Source organism: Macadamia integrifolia, chromosome 6 (genome assembly GCF_013358625.1).
Source record: "Macadamia integrifolia cultivar HAES 741 chromosome 6, SCU_Mint_v3, whole genome shotgun sequence".
Classification (NCBI taxonomy): domain Eukaryota; kingdom Viridiplantae; phylum Streptophyta; class Magnoliopsida; order Proteales; family Proteaceae; genus Macadamia; species Macadamia integrifolia.
The window spans coordinates 19,723,745-19,731,245 of NC_056562.1; the positions used below are offsets into that span (position 1 = coordinate 19,723,745).

Sequence of the window (7,501 nt, forward strand, 5' to 3'; positions counted from 1 at the left end):
TTTATGATGGTAATTAGAATTAGATCACAATCTTTAATTAGTTCACTTTCGCATTATTAAAAGAAGCAAAAAAAATAAAGTGGCTACTCTCTCTGTATTCTACCCATAGCTACACTAATCCGTACGCTTATGGTTACATTTTAAAATCTTAAACAAGTTTTTGGCGCCGTTGACAGGGAGACAGTTCCATGTTATTTTTTGCTTTCTTTTGGTAAATCAGAGTGTTTTGATAGCTTTATTTTGTTTTTCCTTTTCTTTTATTGAATTCCTGAGAAGATCAACTTGCAATAATAGTTGTATCAGTAGAGGTCGCCATGCCTCACAGTATGATAAAGACAGGTTTCCCCCTGTAGCAGTACCTCAAGAATTGACCTGAGCAACCCCGGACCTTGCCGGTAAGCTCCCAAAAAGCCAAAAAAAAATCAAAGAAATAAAAAAATAATAAAAAAGAGAGTTGTGCTATCCATTCTTTTGTGCTTGTCTTACTCTAGTTGTGGGTAGTTTTCTGTTGCATGAGTGTTATGTGGGCACGTAATACTAAGAATCAGTTAGAAAGAAGAGATCCAACAAGTAGTGACCCTATACGTTTGCTCTCTTTAAAACCTTTTAATATGGGAGACCAACATCAAAACCCTTCACCTAAATCTCTGAAAGATAGGTTCTACCCTGCTAGAACAGTCCAACCTTCCTGCATAGTTCTACCACAAGCCCAAGGTAATAATTTTTAACTCAAATCTCAATACATCACTATGTTGCCCCACTTCCATAGGTTGACCTCTGAGGATGCATACCTATTTCTAAGGGAATTTGAAGAGGTATGTGTTCTAATTAAGATCCAACAGCTTTCTAATGATGCTGTTAAGCTTAGGTTTATCACTTTTGCATTAAAAGGCCAAGCTAAGAAGTGGTTGTATGGGTTATCCATAAATTCCATAACCTCATGGGAACAGTTCACAGTTATCTTCCTTAAGAAGTTTTTCCCAACTCATAAGACCAATAAGCTTAGCAGTGATATCCTTCAATTTAAGCAAAAGCCTAGTGAGTCATTTTCCAAATTTATGGAGAGATTCAAGGATCTACTCCAAGAATGCCCTCACCATGGCCAAGACTTATAGCATTTATGTCAAATAATTTATGAAGGTATTGATTACCCAACTAAATAAATGATAGAGTCTATGTGCCTTGAGGGATTCTCATCCTTTACAGATGAAGGAAAGGCATGGAAATTATTACTTGACTTAGCTAAAAAAACCCGTGAGTGAGAATCAACCCAAGAGAGTGAAAGAACTATAGGAGGAAAATGATAGTTTGTGGATGGGATAGTAGCCAAGGAAGCCCATTTGGATAGCCTAATCAAGAGGATTGAGGCTATTGTTCCTAGAGAGTCATCATCAGTCAATTTGGTTAAGATTTGTGCTTGGTGCCAGTCCCCTAGACATGTCATAGAAGAATACCCCAACACCTCTAGGGGCACTTCTAATGATAATTTTAATGCCTTATACCAGAATAATCCATATAGTAACACCTACAATCCAGGATGGAGAAATTACCTAAATTTCTCTTAGAATCAGGGAAACCAAGGGGGGCCTTCCAATTTTCATAATCAAGGAAAACCTGGACCCCAAAGGTCTCCCTTTGCACAATAATATTTTTCCCAAAATACTTTTCCTAGGTCAAATGTAGGACCTCAGGCTAGTTTTCCTAGGGCCCCTCTCCTATCATCTTATTAGCAACCCCTTGGGTTTACCAACACTGGAGAGGCAAGTATAATAAGTGACTTAAAAAAAATATGGCCCTCCTCATGACAAGCCATCAAAATCTTATGAGAGAACTCATCCAAGTTGTCTCAATTATATGTGAGGGAGAAAGAAACTTTACCCAATCAATCAAAGCCTAACCCTAGGCATCATCAGCCTGTTAGTTCACAAACACCAACTAATGCACCACTAAATATAGTACAAGGGCAGACCCAACAAGGGCCCTCTAACCAATGTAATGTTATTTATACCCTTAGGAGTGGTAGAGAGTACCAACTGAGGGTTCATAAATCTTCCCCATCTATTACTCCTGTTAATTCTCCTTCAGTTGAGGACACAATTGTGCCTCTTGTTCCAGGTTCGTCAGATGAACCTAAAGATTCTTCAGAAACTAAAGATGATTTGGTTAAGGAACCAAAAATGATTCTTCTGTAAAAGGGCAAATCCTGAATAGTCCTTATGTTCATCCTGTCCCATTTCCTAATCGCTTGGTACACAAAAAGAAGACTGCTTCCATGGATAAAATTTTAGAAGTCTTCAAAAAGGTAGAAGTGAACATCCCTCTTTTGGATGCCATATCCCAGATCCCCACTTATGCAAAGGTACTGAAAGATTTGTGTACTCACAAACGTATCACTAGTGTGCCCAAAAAGGCGTCCTTGGCAGGTAACATTAGTTCCATAATTACTCAGCCTATAGTAGCCAAGTATAAGGATCCAGGGAGCCCTACCATAGCTTGTGTCATAGGCAACACCTATATTGAGCATGCCTTACTTGACTTTGGCGTAAGTGTGAATCTTTTACCTTACCATGTGTATAAGCAACTAGGATTGGGAGAATTGAAAGCCACTAGAACTACTCTTCAGTTGGCAGATAGGTCTGTTGAGATTCCTAAAGGGATGGTTGAGGATGTCTTACTAAAGGTGGGGGAATTTATTTTCCCTGTTGATTTCATTGTGTTAGATACCAAGCCCTTCTCAACCAAGGATGAAATCCCAATAATTTTAGGAAGACCATTCTTGGCTACCAGTAATGCATTAATCAATTGCCGGAATGGTTTCCTAAGGTTATCTTTTGGTAACAAAATTGTTGAGTTTAACATGTTTAGGATAGGCAAGCAACCACATATGGAAGAAGAGATCAATATGCTTGAAGATTTTTTAGATTTTTTTGATAATTTAATTACCAACTTTAATATTGATTTTGATTCAGAATTCCAAGAGTATATGGATGAGTTGGATGATGATAGTGAAAATTTATTTTCTGAAGTCTTCAGTCTTCACACACCTATGGAACCCTTAGGACCCCTTTCTAATTCCATTCCCAAACCTTCTATAGTTGAGCCCCCTAAGCTAGATCTTAAGGAGTTTTCATTTAATTTGAGGTATGCTTTCCTAGGGCCTGACCAGACTCTTCCTATAATAATTTCTTCAAATTTGACTTCTAGCCAGGAAGAGGAGTTACTTAAAGTATTAAAAGATAATAAGGAAGCCCTAGGGTGGACCATGGCTGATATCAAAGGTATAAGCCCTTCTATTGTGCAACATCATATACATCTTATGGAGGATTTCAAACCATCCACGGAACCCCAAAGAAGAGCTAACTCAGTGATGATAGAAGCCATTAAGAAAGAGATCCTAAAGTGCTTGGATCATAGAATAATTTATCCTATTTCTGATAGCCAACGGGTAAACCCAGTTCACGTAGTACCTAAGAAGTCTGGGGTGATTGTAGTTCCCAATGCCAATAATGAACTAATTCTAACCCGTGTCCAATCAAGGTGGAGACTGTGGATAGACTACAGGAAACTTAATGTGGCAACCTGGAAGAACTACTTCCCCTTGCCATTCATTGACCAGATGTTAGAGAGGTTAGCTGGGCATGAATACTATTTTTTTCTTGATGGATATTCCGGTTATAACTAGATCCCAATTGATTTAGAGGATCAACATAAGACCACTTTTACATGCTCATATGGAACATTTGCTTACAGGTGTATGCCCTTTGGGATTTACAATACCCCTGCTACGTTCCAACGATGCATGATGAGCATCTTTTCTGATATGGTCAAAAATTCTTAGAAGTATTTATGGATGACCTTTCAATTCATGGGAATTCCTATTCTGAATGTCTTCATCATCTTTCCCTAGTTTTGAAAAGGTGCATATCTAAGAATTTGGTTTTGAATTTAGAGAAATGTCATTTTATGATTAAATCTGGTATTGTTTTAGGCCATGTAATATCCAATGAGGGAATTAAGGTAGATAGAGCCAAAGTGGATTTACTTGATAATTTACCACCTCCTCAATCTGTTAAGGATGTCCAATCTTTTTTAGGGCATACAGGCTTCTACAAAAGGTTTTTTAAGAACTTTAGTCAGTTAGCCTGACCTCTCACTTCATTACTTGCCAAAGATCAAACTTTTGAGTATTCTAAAGAGTGCCTAGAATTCTTCAAACAACTTAAGAAGGAGTTGACCAATGTACCCATTATTTAACTACTTGTTTGGACTGAATCTTTTGAACTGATGTGTGATGCTTCGAATTTCGTCATAGGCTCAGGTTTTGGGTCAAATGATTAATAAATTACCCACTGTCATTTACTATGCTAGTAGGACCTTAAATGATGCACAATACAATTATATAACTGCTGAAAAAGAATTTTTAGCTGTTGTGTTTGCATTAGAAAAGTTTCAGTCTTACTTAGTTGGTTCACATGTGGCGGTGTATACTGATCATTCTACTCTTAGATACCTAGTTCAGAAGTAGGATGCCAAAGCCCGTCTCATTAGGTGGATTTTACTTTCATAAGCGTTTGATTTAGAAATTAGGGATAAGAAAGGAGTTGAAAACCTAGTTGCAAACCATTTATCCCAACTTTTCAATTCCTTAACTGTTGATTCTCCAATCAATGAGAACTTTCCAGATGAACAATTATTTACAATGTCCAGTGAACTATGGTTTGCTGACATTGTCAACTTCTTAGTTTCAGGTATGACTCTGGATCACTGGTCCACCCAAGATAAGTATAGGTTTCATTCCCAAGTTAAGCACTTTTTTTGGGATGTTCCTTATTTATTTAAGATATGTCTGGATCAGATTATCCGACGATATGTTCCTGTTCATAGGCAACATTCCATTCTCTCTTTTTATCATGATCATGCATGTGGTGGACACTTTGGACCTAAGAAGACTGCCGTAAAGGTTCTCCAACGCAGATTTTATTGGCCCACTCTTTTTAGAGATGCTTTTAATTTTTACAAGGCTTGTCCCACCTGCCAGTCTTTTGGCCTTATCAATAAGAGGGACATGATACCCCTCAATCCTATTTTGGTAGTTGAGAACTTTGATGTATGGGGCATCGATTTTATGGGACCATTCCCTAATTCTTTTGGGAATTTATACATACTTTTGGTCATTGATAATGTTTTTAAATGGATAGAGGTCATACCTTGTAAATCTAATGACCGTAAAGTGGTGGACCAGTTTCTCAAAGAGAACATTTTTTTTCGCTTTGGTGCACCACGTGCAATAATTAGTGATAGGGGTACTCATTTTTGTAATCGACCATTTGAGGCCTTAATGAAAAAGTATGGGATCACCCCATAAGTTATCTACCCCTTATCACCCCCAAACTAGTGGCCAAGTGGAGGTGTCTAATAGGGAATTCAAACAAATCTTAGAGAAAACTGTTAATCCCAACCATAAGGATTGGTCCCTTAGGCTCATTGATGCCTTATGGGCCCATCGGACTACCTTCAAGATCGACCTTGGTCAGTCCTCCCACCGTTTGGTGTATGGGAAAGCTTAGCTTGTCACTTACCATTTGAGTTAGAGCATAAGGCCTTTTGGGCCATCAAGAAGCTAAACATTGATTTTTCTGACGTGGGAATTCATCGTAGGCTCCAACTATCTGAGTTGGAGGAACTTAAGAATAATGCCTATGAAAGTTTTAGGATTTACAAGGAAAAGATCAAAGCTTTCCATGATAAGCACATTCTGCGTAAATCTTTTACAATTGGTGATAAGGTCTTATTGTACAACTCTCGATTGCATCTTTTCTCTAGTAAGCTTTGATCCCGATGGGATGGCCAATTTATTGTCCATAATGTATATCCGTATGGGGCTGTGGAGATTTTGAATCCAGGAACAGGGGTAATTTCAAAGGTTAATGGTCAGTGTTTGAAACCGTTCCTCGAGTTTCCTAATATTGGTAGTGAAGAGGTCATGGATCTCCATGAACCTCTTTACACTGATGACTAACTTTTAATCAGGTATGACCCCCTTGCATTGTCTTCGCTTTTAATTCTTTCCATGCATTAAGGACATTGCATGACTTAAGTGCAGGGGAGGGAAACCAGTTTTTTCTTTTTCCACTTTGTTTTGTTTGTTTTTCTTTTTATTTTTGAGCCTGCTAAGGATGAAGTCCTACTTTGGCTTTTGGCTAATGATCATACCATTCGGTTGCTTGATGTATGAAAATAAAAGTTTTGACTAAGGTACCTGATGAGCACATTTATGTGTGAAATCTAGGGTAGTAAAACATGCATTTTACATATTTAGAATGGAGCTACCTTGGGTTTTATTCTCTTTTTGCAGGTTTTGTATTTTCAAGGCCTTAAGGATTATCGGGTACTATATCTTCAATTTTACACGTAAAGAGGTCCTATTTCTTTTCATGGTTGCGAAGAGGATGAAATTCTGAGCAAGATGGACGTGTTCAATTAAAAGTACACATTCGTTTGGTCACCCGTACAAATGATTATTCTTTTCGGGTCAGAAAAAGAATAATGGATCAGAACTGAACCGAGATGCAGAACCAGCCCGTTTGCAATTGTCCCAGAGGTACAAGGAATACTCCAAATGCCAAGAAGGATCGATGGAACACATCCTTAAGTGATTAAAGATTTGTTTTTGGTAACAACAACTACCTAGTGTAGTTGGTGAGCTATGGTGTACAAAATTCCCTTGCTCACCAAGAAGTCTCAAGTTCGAATCTCATGGTTGTTTTTTTTAGAGAATATTGTTGAAGATTTCCTGCTTTTCACTCACTTAAAGCACTAAGGGCATGGAGGGGATTTCCACATCAAATTAGAAGCAAGGAAAATCGTGGAAGCAAGAAGAGAAGAAAAAAAAAGGAAAGAGAAAAAAAGGGGAGAACCAAAGATTGTCCAAATCTTCTCTCTCCTCCACATCATCACCAAATATTGTCCAAATCACACAAAGAAGAAGAAAATCGTCCCTAGGAGAGAGAAAAAGAAGAAAAAAAAATTAGGAAAAAAAAAAGGAAAGAAAATAAGCAAAAAAAAATTATAGGAAATTTATTTCTCTCTTCTCTCTCCTCCACCTTAGCACTTTTGGTCTCAAAAGATCTCACAATCAATTGTGGGTTTCTCCTTTTTAGGAAAGAGAAAATTGTTACTCTACCTCCCCATTCCCTATAAATACAATTCATGTAAGAGGAGGGGAGACAATTCATTCTTCTTGTAGTTTTTAGTTGCTCTCTCTCTCCCTCTCTCACTCTTTAGTTCTAGTTCTTCTTTATTTTTGCTTTAATCACTTTTGTAATAGTTTTTTTTGTCAATTAATGCAAGCACTCTTTTATTTTTATTCAGCCTTTTTATGTTTATGATTTATGCAATTGAGTTGTAATTTTTTAAGTTATAGTTCTAGGCTTAGATCTAGGTGACAAGATCACGAGCCGTGGAGCAATTTTTTTTCAAGTTCAAGCATTGATTCAAGTAA

At 37.5% G+C, this 7,501-nt stretch overlaps 1 non-coding gene across 1 annotated transcript; it reads right to left on the minus strand.

Moving 5' to 3' along the window:
- Positions 1-998: 998 nt before the first annotated feature.
- On the minus strand, positions 999-1,105 carry LOC122082930. The gene has a single exon (XR_006141468.1). It is a non-coding gene; the product is annotated as a small nucleolar RNA R71 (small nucleolar RNA).
- Between the last annotated feature and the right edge of the window lie 6,396 nt (positions 1,106-7,501).